Source organism: Indicator indicator, chromosome Z (genome assembly GCF_027791375.1).
Source record: "Indicator indicator isolate 239-I01 chromosome Z, UM_Iind_1.1, whole genome shotgun sequence".
NCBI lineage: Eukaryota > Metazoa > Chordata > Aves > Piciformes > Indicatoridae > Indicator > Indicator indicator.
In genome coordinates this window covers 18744419-18757208 of record NC_072053.1, presented here as the reverse complement: position 1 = coordinate 18757208, position 12790 = coordinate 18744419, and the positions used below count along the sequence as shown (strand labels likewise).

At 48.4% G+C, this 12790-nt stretch overlaps 1 pseudogene; it reads right to left on the bottom strand.

Moving 5' to 3' along the window:
* Window positions 1–5398: 5398 nt before the first annotated feature.
* On the bottom strand, window positions 5399–5549 carry LOC128979889 (U1 spliceosomal RNA; annotated as a pseudogene).
* Between the last annotated feature and the right edge of the window lie 7241 nt (window positions 5550–12790).

The window sequence follows — 12790 nt, the reverse complement described above, 5'->3', positions numbered from 1 at the left end:
ATACCCCTAGCACATCCAAAACTCAACTGTGCCTTATACACGCAAATGTCCCTCTAGCTTTGCAGTCTTAATTTGTCAGCTTTCTACTTCCCACATCTAGAGCAGCAACCCCCCACATCTTCTTTTCTATTTTCCCAGTTCCTCCATCCTGCTGTGACGAAGAGTGAGAGTGAAGCATGTAAAGCAGCCAGTTGATGTTTCTTCCCCCCCCCCTTTTTTTTTTCCTTCTGTCTTTTCCAGAATATTAAAATCCTTTTCTTAAAGGTCTCACCTTCACAGAGCTTCCTTGAAGTTACTGATGACACTGAATTATTACTGATGACACTGAATTAATGAAAACTGCCAATCCATTTTGGGACCCAAGTCAAAAATCTCTCAGATGAGAGAAAGACGATGGTAGATAGGCACTGTGATGTATTTTCAGGCACAAAAATAGCAAACAAACAAAAAATCACAGGATGCTTTTGAGCAAATAATACCTTAGATATAGATTTTGGCACAATGGAGGCTGCTGAGATAGAAAGAAAACCACTTCTGCTTTGCTATGTGAGATATTAGCAAAAAAAACAAAAAGGCACTACTGTTTCTCAGCCTGCATTTGCAGGCAGAATGGGGGAAGCTATCTGTGTGGTGCAGCTAGAGTATTGCTTTCAGTTCCAAGTGTAGATAAACTTTTCTGAGCAACCCAGGTTTTATCTCTAGACTCTGCAAAACAAAACTGGAATTGGAAAACAGGCTTTCTCACAGAAGTCGTGCTGTGCTGACCTTGCAATCTGTGTGATCCAGCAACCTTGGAAATGAAATGAGCCAAAAACAGTTCTGAGAATAAAAGAGACTGTAGAACTGCCTCCCAGGGGACTGGAGGAAACCTGCCTCTGGGAACCCCTTTGCTGTTGTTTCCAAATGTGATCCTAGCTGTACCTCAAGGAGCACTACAGACTGACAGCCAGTTCCTGAATGTGATGGGATGACAGTGGACAGAGAATATAATGCAGAATCGTTGAGGCACTTCTTCCCCCTTTATGCACCTAAACCCACTGGCTGAGTACTGTTTGCCTAGGATGAAAAATTATTTTTTTCACTTTTTCCTCTCTTTCAGCTGCTTGGAGATACTACAAAGTACAGAGCTCACGGGTTGGATATGTGGGTAGGTGTGGATCACTGTTGATGGGAATGGGTGGCCTGAACTGTAGAGATTGTATACAGATCGAATGTTATATTGTTGCCTTCAGGGAGAACTTTATGTGAGAGAGGCCTCTCCAAAGCATGATGGGTGCCAGCTTCCTCAAACAGGGTTTCACACTGCTTCTTTCTCTCCCCACCTTCACAGAAAAACACGACTTTTCTTTAAATATTGGCACCAGGAAGAGCTGGCAAAGTATATGGGGCAGATGGAAAGAGCGGCAGCTGTCATACAGAAAGGTGAGCAGGAGAGTCCCTCAACTGATCTCAGACCAGCACAAGAAAAATCCTTTCTCCAGTCCCTGCTCCACTGTTGCACCTTTGCAGATGGCAGAAGTGCAGGCTATGCACCGTCTTCATGTCTAGACCCTGTAGAATCCGAGTGCTCATTGCAGATCCCCATCTCCTCAGTGCTTATTCACTGCTGGGGAGAGCCTTCAGTGTGAGCTTTGGACAGTGAAATCTTGTGTGCTCAGGAGAACTGAGCTGAGAAGTGCGAGCACCCCGAGACCTGGCTAACTGTCCTCTGGAGTAAGGGCTTGTTTGAGTCATGCTGAACTAAGGAGAGGGAAAAGATGATAGAAGCAGAACTCTTCCTTCCTTCAGAGACTGGCAGAAGAGAATGAAGTTGTGAAGTATTGTGTTTTGGTTTTTTTCCTTTCCTTTCCAGGTAGTTTCTGCTCTGGCAGCCTGTTTCTCCAGACTGGTCACTGTGGGTGGCTTGGTACCTCCCTCTGCGCAGGCTCCATGTAATTCTCTTCTGTATGATTTGTTGTACTGATGAAGCAACTAAGTAGCTTCCAGTATGACTAACATCAGACTGTCACATGCTGTGCCTTGTTCACATCCGTGAGGAAGATGTGTGGAGAGTGGGAGATTAGAGAGTGTGGGTTTCAGCTGATGTGCTTTAGTACCTGGTGGAGTAGGCAGGATAATGCAATGTCTGTAATGCTCCTGGTGAGCCCTGTGTTCTCCTGTGGGCAGGCATCAAGGAAATCCCATCTCCTTCATGGTGTCTGAAGGAGAGGGGTGGTTGTTAGAGGCCCTTCTGTGAGACTTTGCTTTTTAGGTACTGTCCTGGTTTTGGGGTAACTTTCTTCCTAGTAGCTGGTGCAGTGCTGTGTTTTGGATTTATTGTGAGAAGAATGCCAATGACAGTGGTGTTTGAGTTGTTGCACTTAAGTTAAGGATTTCTCAGTTTCCCATGCTCTGCCAGTGAGCAAGTGCACAAGAAGCTGGGGGGCACCAAGGCCAGAACAGCTGACCTAAACTGCATACCATGGATCTTCCTGCTCAGTGTACAAACTGGGGGGCTTTGACCAGGGGGTTGGATCACTGCTTGGCATCGATCAGCAGGTGGTGAGCAATTATGTTGTGCATCACTTGTCTTTTTCCTGGGTTTTATTTCTGTTTTTTTGTTATACTCCTTTCCATTGCAATTATTGTTATTAGTGTTTGCATTTGGGTTTCTGTTGTGTTTTTTTTTTAGAGTTACTTATTAATTTGTTCTTAACCCATGAGTTTAATCTCCTTTTCAGTTCTCTTTCATGTCCTACTGGGGGGGCAGGCAAGAGTGAGTGTCTGTGTGGTGCCACAATAGGTATTCAGTGCCTTGGCATTAGAGAGGAGATTTTAGATCTGTAATTATTATTGTTTGTTTTTAAATCCATGATTTGGAAGCTTAGAGAGTAGAAGGCAGTGCTCGTGTGGTTTTGGCTGCCTGCTCAGAGCAGAATTTTCATTGATCTTTATTAATGTGATTCGAGTGTTGAGAGCTTTGCAGTGTGTGAAGGAATATGACCAAGTATGCTTCCCTGAGGGAGTGACAAAGGGATGAAAGCATTTTTTCCCTAACTATGGCTTTTGTCTGAACAGTTTTCAGGGGATTCAGATGCAGGAAAAATTACCTAAACCTGATGGCCAAGCTGAGAGCTCAGGCACAGCAGCTACAGGAGGAAGCAGAGAAAGAAAGAAGAAGGCAGCTGGCAATGGAAGCAGAGGCACAGAGTGAGTTGCCCCCACTCCCACTGCCCCTATGTGTGGTCATTCATGTGGGGATCACCTTGAAGTGCTGTGAGCTCCAGATGATGAAGATCTGCCTTCAGCTCTCCTGAGACTGAGAGCTTCCTCAATGCAGTGGGCAGGAATGTGCTGACGTTTTTGCCATTTGAAAGCTTGGCTTTTTCTGTGGGAAGTAGTAGCAGCATGGTGAAAGTCATTTGCCTGGATGTGGTGGGAGGAATGCCAAGCTGTGCCTCTCTGACATACTCTGTGCAACAGAGACTGTCCCTATTCTGGGCATGTAGGGAATGGGTCTCACAGATCTTGGTTGCTAAATTCCATCTCCTTCTTTCTTCTTGTTGCAGAAAGGATCTCCCTTCCAGTCCCCATGCCACGAAAGAGACACCTTCACCCTCATCCCTGTCCTTCCAGTAAGGAACTAAAGCCACCAGTGCCACGGCCACGCAGTAAACTAACAGAGGTAGTGATATTGGTTCTCCTTGGGGCCCTTTAGCGTGCTGGCTCCCTGCTTCTTCCATTTGCTGCATGCACATATTCTGCATATGGTCCCAAGAGAACACTGTCAGTCTTGTAATGCGAAATGAGAGTCCTTTCCTGCTGGGTTTAGTTAAAATGCATGATCAGGACCTTTGAAAAGCTGAAAGCAGTGTTTGACAGTTTGCAAATGATCACAAGGGACTCTGGAATAGGGTCACTACCAAAGTGATCCCTTTAAGTGTCCCCAGATTTTGACCTTGCATTCATGCTCACTTTCCTCTTCATTTTCAGTCCACTCCTTTTGATAATTTCTTGGACCCTTCTGCACCATGCCCTATTCTGAGGACAGAGGGACAGCATGGAGAAGAGGCAGAAATGAGGAAGCTCAAGAGAGGAGAAACTGTTCGCTGGTTCAAAGAGACACAGGCCAAGAAGGTCATGCAGGATGATGGAGCCTTTCCAAGCTGGCTGCATGGGATGATCAGCCGGAGGTGAGTATGCTGGAGCAGGTTGCGTTTGCCAGGATTGCAAAGTTAAAGAATGGGAACCATAGAATCAGTCAGGGTTGGAAGGGACCACAAGGATCATCATCTAGTTCCAACCCCCCTGCCATGGGCAGGGACACCTCACACCACATCAGGCTGGCCAGAGCCTCATCCAGCCTGGCCTTAAACAACTCCAGGGATGGAGCCTCAAACATCTCCCTGGACAACCCATTCCAGGCTCTCACCACTCTCATGGGGAAGAACTTCTTCCTTACATTCAATCTGAATCTTTCCACTTCCAGCTTTGTTCCATTCCCCCTAGTCCTGTCACTACCTGATATCCTAAATAGTCCCTCCCCAGCTTTCTTGTAGGCCCCCTTCAGATACTGAAAGGCCACAATAAGGTCACGTCAGAGCCTTCTCCTCTTCAGACTGAACAGCCCCAACTCTTTCAGTCTGTCCTCACAGGAGAAGTGCTCCAGCCCTCTGATCATCCTGGTGGCCCTTCTCTGGACATGTTCCAGTACCTCCAGATCCCTCTTGTAAATGGGCTCCAGAACTGGATGCGGTACTCCAGGTGGGGTCTCACCAGAGCTGAGTAGAGGGGGAGAATCACTTTCCTCAACCAGCTGGCCCACGACCTGGTTGGCTTTCTGGGCTGCAAGTGCACATTGACAGCTCATGTCGAGCTTCTTGTCCACCAGCACCCCCAAGTCCCTCTCCTCAGGGCTGCTTTCCAGCCAGTCACTGCCCAGCCTGGATTTGTGCTTGGGATTGCCTTGACCCAGATGCAGGACCCTGCACTTGGTCTTGTTGAACCTCATTGTGCCCACCTCTCCAGCCTGTCCAGGTCCCTCTGGATGCCATCCCTTCCCTCCAGCGTGTCTGCTGCACCACACAGCTTGCTGTCATCAGCAAACTTGCTGAGGGTGCACTAAATGCCACTGTCCATGGCACCAACAAAGATGTTGAACAAGACTGGTCCCAGGACTGATCCCTGAGGGACTCTGCTTGTCACTGGCCTCCACTGGGACATGGAGCCATTGTCAGCCACTCTTTGGGTGCGGCCATCAAGCCAGTTCTTTATCCATCTTGTGGTCCACCCATCAAACCCATGTGTCACCAGTTTGGGGACCAGGATGTGGTGTGGGACAGTGTTGATGGCTTTGCTCAGGTCCAGGTAAATGACGTCAGTTGCTTGCCCCCTGCTCCCCCCCCCCCAAAAATAAACCAAAAAACCAAAACCACAGTCCCCCACTACCACAAATTATGCAGTCAAGTTTCCCGCATTTGGGGAAATCGCAGGGGTCAGCACACCTGGAGTGCAAAGGATGAACCTCGCCCTGGGAAAACCACCTGCCTGATCATGGTGTCTCCCCTGCCCTGACCTGCATAGCCGTTCCTTTTAGGCTGTGAGCTTGTCTACGTTTAGCCTATATTCAAGGCAAAAATACAGCAGTTGCTCTGTCACCCAGTACCCCTCACTCAGCAGTGAAGGGGGATCGGGAAAAGGAGAGGAGGCACATAGGTTGAAATGAAAATGGATTTAGTAAAACAGCCAAAGAAATACTAATGCCAGTGTAAATTATACAAAGCTATACTCAGCCTAGCTAATGTGCAGTGATCACTACAGGAAAGACTGTATTTTTTTCAGATTATCAATGTGCACTTTACTCAGAGACATTATACAGCATGACGTTAGCTTGGTAAAGGACATTCCATTCCAATAGTTGACAGCTCCCCAGTAGCTGATTTTTCTTTTCTTTTTTAAAGACAATTAACAAGGCCTCCACATGCATGAATGCTTTCATCCATAAATCAAAAAATGCAGGAGAAGAGCTAGAGCCTGGAAGACAAAACTGTCTGAATTTGAATATAGACCATCATGAGCACTTCATAATGAAGGACATAGCAGATCCTTCCCAAGGCACAGAATGGTTTGGGTTGGAGGGACTTGGAAGATCATCTAGTTCCACCTTCCACTAGACCATGTTGCTCAAGGCCCTGTCCAACCTGGCCTTGAACAGTTCCAGGGAGGGTTCATCCACAACTTCCATGGGCAACCTGTTGCAGTATCCTACCTCCCTCACTGTAAAGAATTCCTTCCTAATATCTGGTCTAAATCTACCCTTTTCCAGTTTAAAGCCATTCCCCCTTGTCCTATCACTACAAGCCCTAGTAAAAAGTCTCTCTCCAGCATTCTTATAGGCCCCCTTCAGGTACTGGAAGATGACTATAAGACACTGAAGATTACATACTTTTGAAGTGGTGCTTCCTGTTGCTGGGTTTAATTTTCCACATGGCAGTGTAAGCTCAGCCTCATGTAGTAGAGCAGCCAAAGCAACCCTGAACTCCACTGGTGATTTGCAGTCACCTTTAGCCTGCTGCAGGCCATATGACAAGCACAAAACAGTGCTTTGTTGAACCGAGATGGGGAAAACCTACTTCCAGCAGGAATTTTCTAGAGCCAGATTGGTGTAATCCAAGCTGGTGTTTTTCCAAGGCACTGGGTTTACCTTGTGCATAGGTAATGTGTGTGTGCATAGCCTACTCATCTCAGCAATGCTTTGTATAGTGTCCTGTGCTGGAAGATAGCTGTAGCTTTTGTATTCATCAGCCCACTGGAGTAAGTTTGGAGCAGCCCTGCTGGAAAAGGCTAAGAGTATTGCACCTCCTCAGCCTGCTCAGCAAACCTGAGGCTGGAAACTTGTAGCTAGGAAATCATGAGTCAGATTCCAGCCTCCCTGTGGACTGGCAGCACTATCATGGAACATCTGAGATAGGAAGGGAATTTCTGCACAGAGGCAGCCGTTCATTTTCTGGAAAACTCTTCTGTTTTCAGGGAAGCGGAGAACTTGCTGAACGACAAGACCTTGGGTTGCTTCCTCGTTCGGATCAGCCAGAGCCGGCCAGGTTACACCTTGACATACAAGTAGGTGATGAACCTTGCAGAGGAAGCTCAAGGGAGATCTTCTTACTCTCTAAAACTACCTGAAAGGAGGTTCTAGTGAGGTGGGTGTTGGTTTCTGCTCTCAAGTAAAAAATGAAGAAAGACAAGAAGAAATGACCTCAAGCTGTGCCAGGCGAGTTTTAGATTGGACACTAGTTAAAATTTCTTTACTAAAAGATTCATTAAGCAGTGGAACAGGCTGCCCTGGGAAGTGGTGAGGTCACTATCCCTGAAGGGACTTAAAAGATATGTCGATGTGGTGCTGAGGGGTATGGTTTAGTGGTGGAGAAGGCAGTATTAACAGTTAGACTCGGTGACCTTAAAAGTCTCTTCCAACTTAAATGGTTCTTTGAAACTGAGTTTATGTATGGCTGGAGGAGATAACCTCTTCCACAGAGGAGTCCAGTGAGGGTAATGCTCAGCCTCTTCTGCCATGGATGCCTCAGACAGTTTGGAGTAGCAGACTCCACTGCAGAGTCTCTCTTCCCACAAACTAGATTGGTGGGGTGCTGTTGCTTCAAGCCTGCAGGTCCTGTTTAGGCTGTGCTCTTGGGCTGGGTGGGGCAAGCAAGTTTGGAAGAAGCATTGACTGAAGCAGTAGAGATGAGTCCAGAGGAGGACCTGGGGAGAGGCAATCAGAGTGATACAAAGGCATGGGCTTTTTACAGCCTCAACATAAGGGGTAGGACAGAGTTTTAATGAGCACAACAGGCATGGCAGGCAGTACAGACTGCTGGGGTTTGGATCTAGCTGCCAGCATTCTCCTGTCACTAGTTAGAGGGAAACAGACTGATCAGCCTCACCTCCATCCCCAGTTTGACCAACCTGATAGCCTTTTATAAGGACATAACCAGGTGGATAGATGATGGCAGAGCAGTGGATGGGATTTATCTTTATTTCAGTAAAGCATTTGACAATGTCTCCCACAGCATCCACGCAACTAAACTGGTCTGGATGATCAGGTAGTGAGGTGGGTGTGAACTGGCTGAAGGAAAGAAGTCAGAGAGTTGTGGGCAATGGGATGGAGTCTAGTTGGAGGCCTGTATCTAGTGGAGTCCCTCAGGGCTCAGTACTGGGACCAGTACTATTCAATATATTCATCAACGACCTGGATGAGGGCATTGAATGCACTGTCAGCAAGTTTGCTGCTGACACCAAACTGAGTGGAGTGGCTGACACAGCAGAGGGTTGTGCTGCCATTCAGTGGGACTTGGACAGGCTGGAGAGTTGGGCAGGGAGAAATGTAATGAAGTACAACAAGGACAAGTGTAGAGTCTTGGACCTGGGAAAGAACAACCCCATGGATCAGTATAGGTTGGGGACTGACCTGATGGAGAGCAGTGAAGGGGAAAAGGTCCTGGGGGTCCTAGTGGATGGAAGGTTGACCCTGAGCCAGCAATGTGGTCTTGTGGCCAAGAAGGCCAGTGCTCTTCTGGGGTGGATTAGAAGGGGTGTGGTCAGCAGGTCGAGAGAGGTTCTCCTCCCTCTCTACTCTGCCCTGGTGAGGCTGCATCTGGAATATTGTGTCTAGTTCTGGGCCCCTCAATTCAAGAAGATCAGGGAACTGCTTGAAGGAATCCAGTGCAGAGCCACAAAAATGATTAAGGGAGTGGAACATCTTCCTTATGAGGAGAGACTGAGGGTGCTGGGGCTCTTTAGCTTGGAGGAGACTAAGGGTGACCTCATTAATGTTTATAAATATGTGAAGGGTGAGTGCCAAGAGGATGGAGTCAGGCTGTTCTTGGTGATGCCCAGTGACAGGACAAGGGGCAATGGATGGAAGCTGAGGCACAGGAAATTCCATGGAAACATGAGGAGAAATCTTTTCATTCTGAGGGTGACAGAACACTGGAAGAGGCTGCCCAGGGTGGTTGTGGAGTCTCCCACTCTGAAGATGTTCAAAACCCACCTGGATGTGTTCCTGTGTGACCTGGTATAGGTGATCCTGCTCTGGCAGGGGTGTTGGACTGGATGATCTTTTGGGGTCCCTTCTGGCTCCTGACATTTTGTGATTCTGTGAAATTACTGCTCCTCCAGCACCTACTGACAGTGTGTGACACTCCAGCATGGTGCATCTCCTGCGTTTTTGGGATTTTTGTTGCTGTGGTTCCTGATCACGTGTGGCTTCTTGAGACAGCAAGTGCAGAAAGCAATGACTGGGTCCTGGAGAGATGTTGCAGCCCCATGCCATGACTGTTTCTATCTGTCTATCTCCCCAGGGGTGAAGACCGCTGCAGGCATTACATGATTCAGATGCAGCCTAACGCACGCTATGTCATCCTGGGTGAAGACCGGGCTCACACCTCGCTCACCGAACTGGTCGAGTACCACCAGACAGTGGGCATCAAGCCCTTCATGGAGATACTGACTGTTCCCTGTGAGCAGGTGAATGTAGAGGATCTGCAGCTTGAAAAAGGGATAGGGCCTGGGCTGTGGCCTCGGTGGACAGAGTTGCTGCAGCAGCATCTCTCTTGTGTTGCTGTTGGGGTGAGCGGTTCTGGCCAAGCAGCTTGGCCTTTTCTGCGTGCTCTGGGAAACACGGCAAACTGCATGCACTGGGGAGTCTTGGGGTTGGGGAAAGGTCCTGGTGGGTAGATGACATGTCACTTCCCTCCTGAATGTCAGCAGTGGGCACAGCTGGGTATTACTCTGTGTTGTGTTCTGCCTTCTGAATCCACTCTTCTGTCCCTTAGAAAAGTGAGGGTTTGGATTGCAGAGATCTGGAGTGCCTCACATTGGATTCCTCAGTAGCCGAGAGGGAGGCCTCTCCAGAGGGGCAGCCCTACCCCTCCACGCCTTCTACCTGCAAACCTGCTGTGCAGTCAGGAGCAGTCAAGGCTCTCAAACATGTGTGGCTGAGGAGGAGCAAAAATTTGCAAAATGAAGAGAGCCGTAACAAAAATAATGAAACGACAAGCTCAGGCAAGAAGATAGGCAGCCAACAAGCCTTCCCTCGCCTCCACACATCCATACGCCGGGCAATGCAGGAAATCCAACAGGTGAGCTGGGGCCTTGCCAAGCCTTGTCACCCATGACCACTTGGGGGACTAAATCCCGAGTCACAAGTTTTATTTGGTTGGTCAGTGGAAGTGTCAGGCTGGAGGGAGACCCTGGGAGACCTTCATTGAGATGCCCAAAGAAGAGTTCACAGCAGAGGGAGTTTGATGTGGCCAGCATCGCAGTCACTGCTCCTCTAATGCTGTATCTCTACTTCCTACTTCAGTTCCCTTCTGCTCCCTGGAAGACCTCTGTACAGAGCTGCTGTCAACCTCCCAGCACTGACAATGTAGAGCCTCGGTGACACGGTAAGAGACAGAACAGACCAGGGCAGACAGCAGTTGCAGATTCCCCAGAAAATGGAAGAGCATAGCGAGTCTTTCATTCCTGCTCCACCTGGAGCATCTCTTGGCCACTAACTACTGTTCAGGTAAAACAAGGTGGTGGCCAGCTTGCATTTTAAGACTGCAAAGAGGGCAGGAAAAATGGGGAGTACTGCGTCCAGTTCTGGAGCCCCTATTACAAGAGGGATATGGACATGCTGGAACGTGTCCAGAGAAGGGCCACCAGGATGATCAGAGGGCTGGAGCACCTCTGCTATGAGGAGAGACTGAAAGAGTTGGGGCTGTTCAGTCTGGAGATGAGAAGGCTCTGAGGTGACCTTCTTGTGGCCTTCCAGTATCTGAAGGGGGCCTACAAGAAAGCTGGGGAGGGACTTTTTAGGCTATCAGGTAGTGACAGGACTGGCAGGAATGGAATAAAGCTGGAAGTGGGGAGATTCAGGCTGGATGTGAGGAAGAAGTTCTTCACCATGAGAGTGGTGAGAGCCTGGAATGGGTTTGCCCAGGGAGGTGGTTGAGGTCCCATCCCTGGAGTTGTTTAAGGCCAGGCTGGATGAGGCCTCTGGCCAGCCTGATGTAGTGTGAGGTGTCCCTGCCCATGGCAGGGGAGTTGGAACTAGATGATCCTTTATGGTCCCTTCCAACCCTGACTGATTCTATGATTCTAGGAGATCATGAGCTAAAGCAAGGGTGAGAATATAAGAAAAGGCAGCAACAGTCTAAAATGAGGATTTTAAACAAGCTCTCAGCAGCTAGAAATACAACTGATTACTGATGCTGTACTAGGCAGGTTATAGGAGCATATGGAGTGGGCCAGTAAACCCCTTCTGATGCAGCTGGCAATGTCCAGTGTGCTGTTTGTCTGAAGCATCTAGTGGATGTGGAGCTTCCGTGGGAAGCCAATGGAAAATCCCACTAGGCAGGAGGAAGCAGTAGTGGTGCTGTTGTATACTTCTGTAATAAGCTGCATTTGTGTCAGCTGGGAGTGGAGAGAGATCAGAAATCTGTGCTATTGGCTGCAGATATGCTGCAGGGCTTGCAGCTTTGTGCTGGGATGCTGAGTTCCCTGTGTAGTTCTGCTCCCAAGAATTTGTGTTGGTGTGAAGCTTTTTAGTTGTGGCTTTTCTTGTAGTCTTCTAGATTGCTGAGAAAATCCTCCCCATGAGGTGTCTGAACTAAATGCTTCATACGTCTGGGCATGTGTATTGCTGTATCCAGGGGATGCTCCTTGTGCCTGAGGTTAGGCAGCAGAAAGACAAAACATGTGGGATCTGCCTAGACAACTGCAAGTGTGCTGTACTGGGATTGCTGAATGCAGCTCTCCTTTTACATCCTCCACTGAGTGATATCTCTTGACTTTCTTGCAGGTCAAAGCTGCTCAGCCCTGCCCTCTTCCAGCACTGCTAAGTGAACATACAAAAGCATACAGTACCCTTTTTTTCTTTTTTTTATTTTCTTTATATTTTTGCTGCACCTGGCTGGACCTGTTGCAGAAATTAGCTTTCATCATCACTCAGCCAGTCTTCACTACCAGTCTCATCCTGGAAGAGGGGAGAGAGTGGGAACAGTCACAGTCTTCACAGACCCACAGTGCCTGGCAGCCTCTGTGTCCACAGTTCAGTGTTCCTGGAGACCCTTCACCTCGTGCTGTTAATAGTCACAAATTGGGTATCTCCCAACAATTTATTCTCTTGCACACACTTGCACTGATTTTCTACCTCTTTCTTTTCAAGCCCTCTGTCTCGGTCCTCCATATCTTGAACATGTCCAGAGAAGGGCAACGAGGCTGGTGAGAGGCCTCGAGCACAAGCCCTACAAGGAGAGGCTGAGGGAGCTGGGACTGTTTAGCCTGGAGAAGAGGAGGCTCAGGGGAGACCTCATTGCTGTCTACAACTACCTGAAGGGAGGTTGTAGCTAGGAGGGGGTTGGTCTCTTCTCCCAAGCAACCAGCACCAGAACAAGAGGACACAGTCTCAAGCCAGGGGAGGTTTAGGCTGGAGGTGAGGAGAAAGTTCTTCATGGAGAGAGTGGTTGGCCATTGGAATGTGCTGCCCAGGGAGGTGGTGGAGTCACCATCCCTGGAGGTGTTCAAGAGAGTATTGGACATGACACTTGGTGACATGGTTTAGTGGTCATGAGGTCTTGGGTGACAGGTTGGACTTTGATGATCCTTGGGGTCTTTTCCAACCTTATTGATTCTGTGATTCTGTGATCTGGTGCTCGAGCTGCTAAGGGACACTGAGCTTGGGCAGTGGGGAGTGAAACTGGTGTGTCCATATAAAATGGCTTAGATTGGAAGGAACTTTAGAGATCATTTACTCCAACCTCCTTTGGGC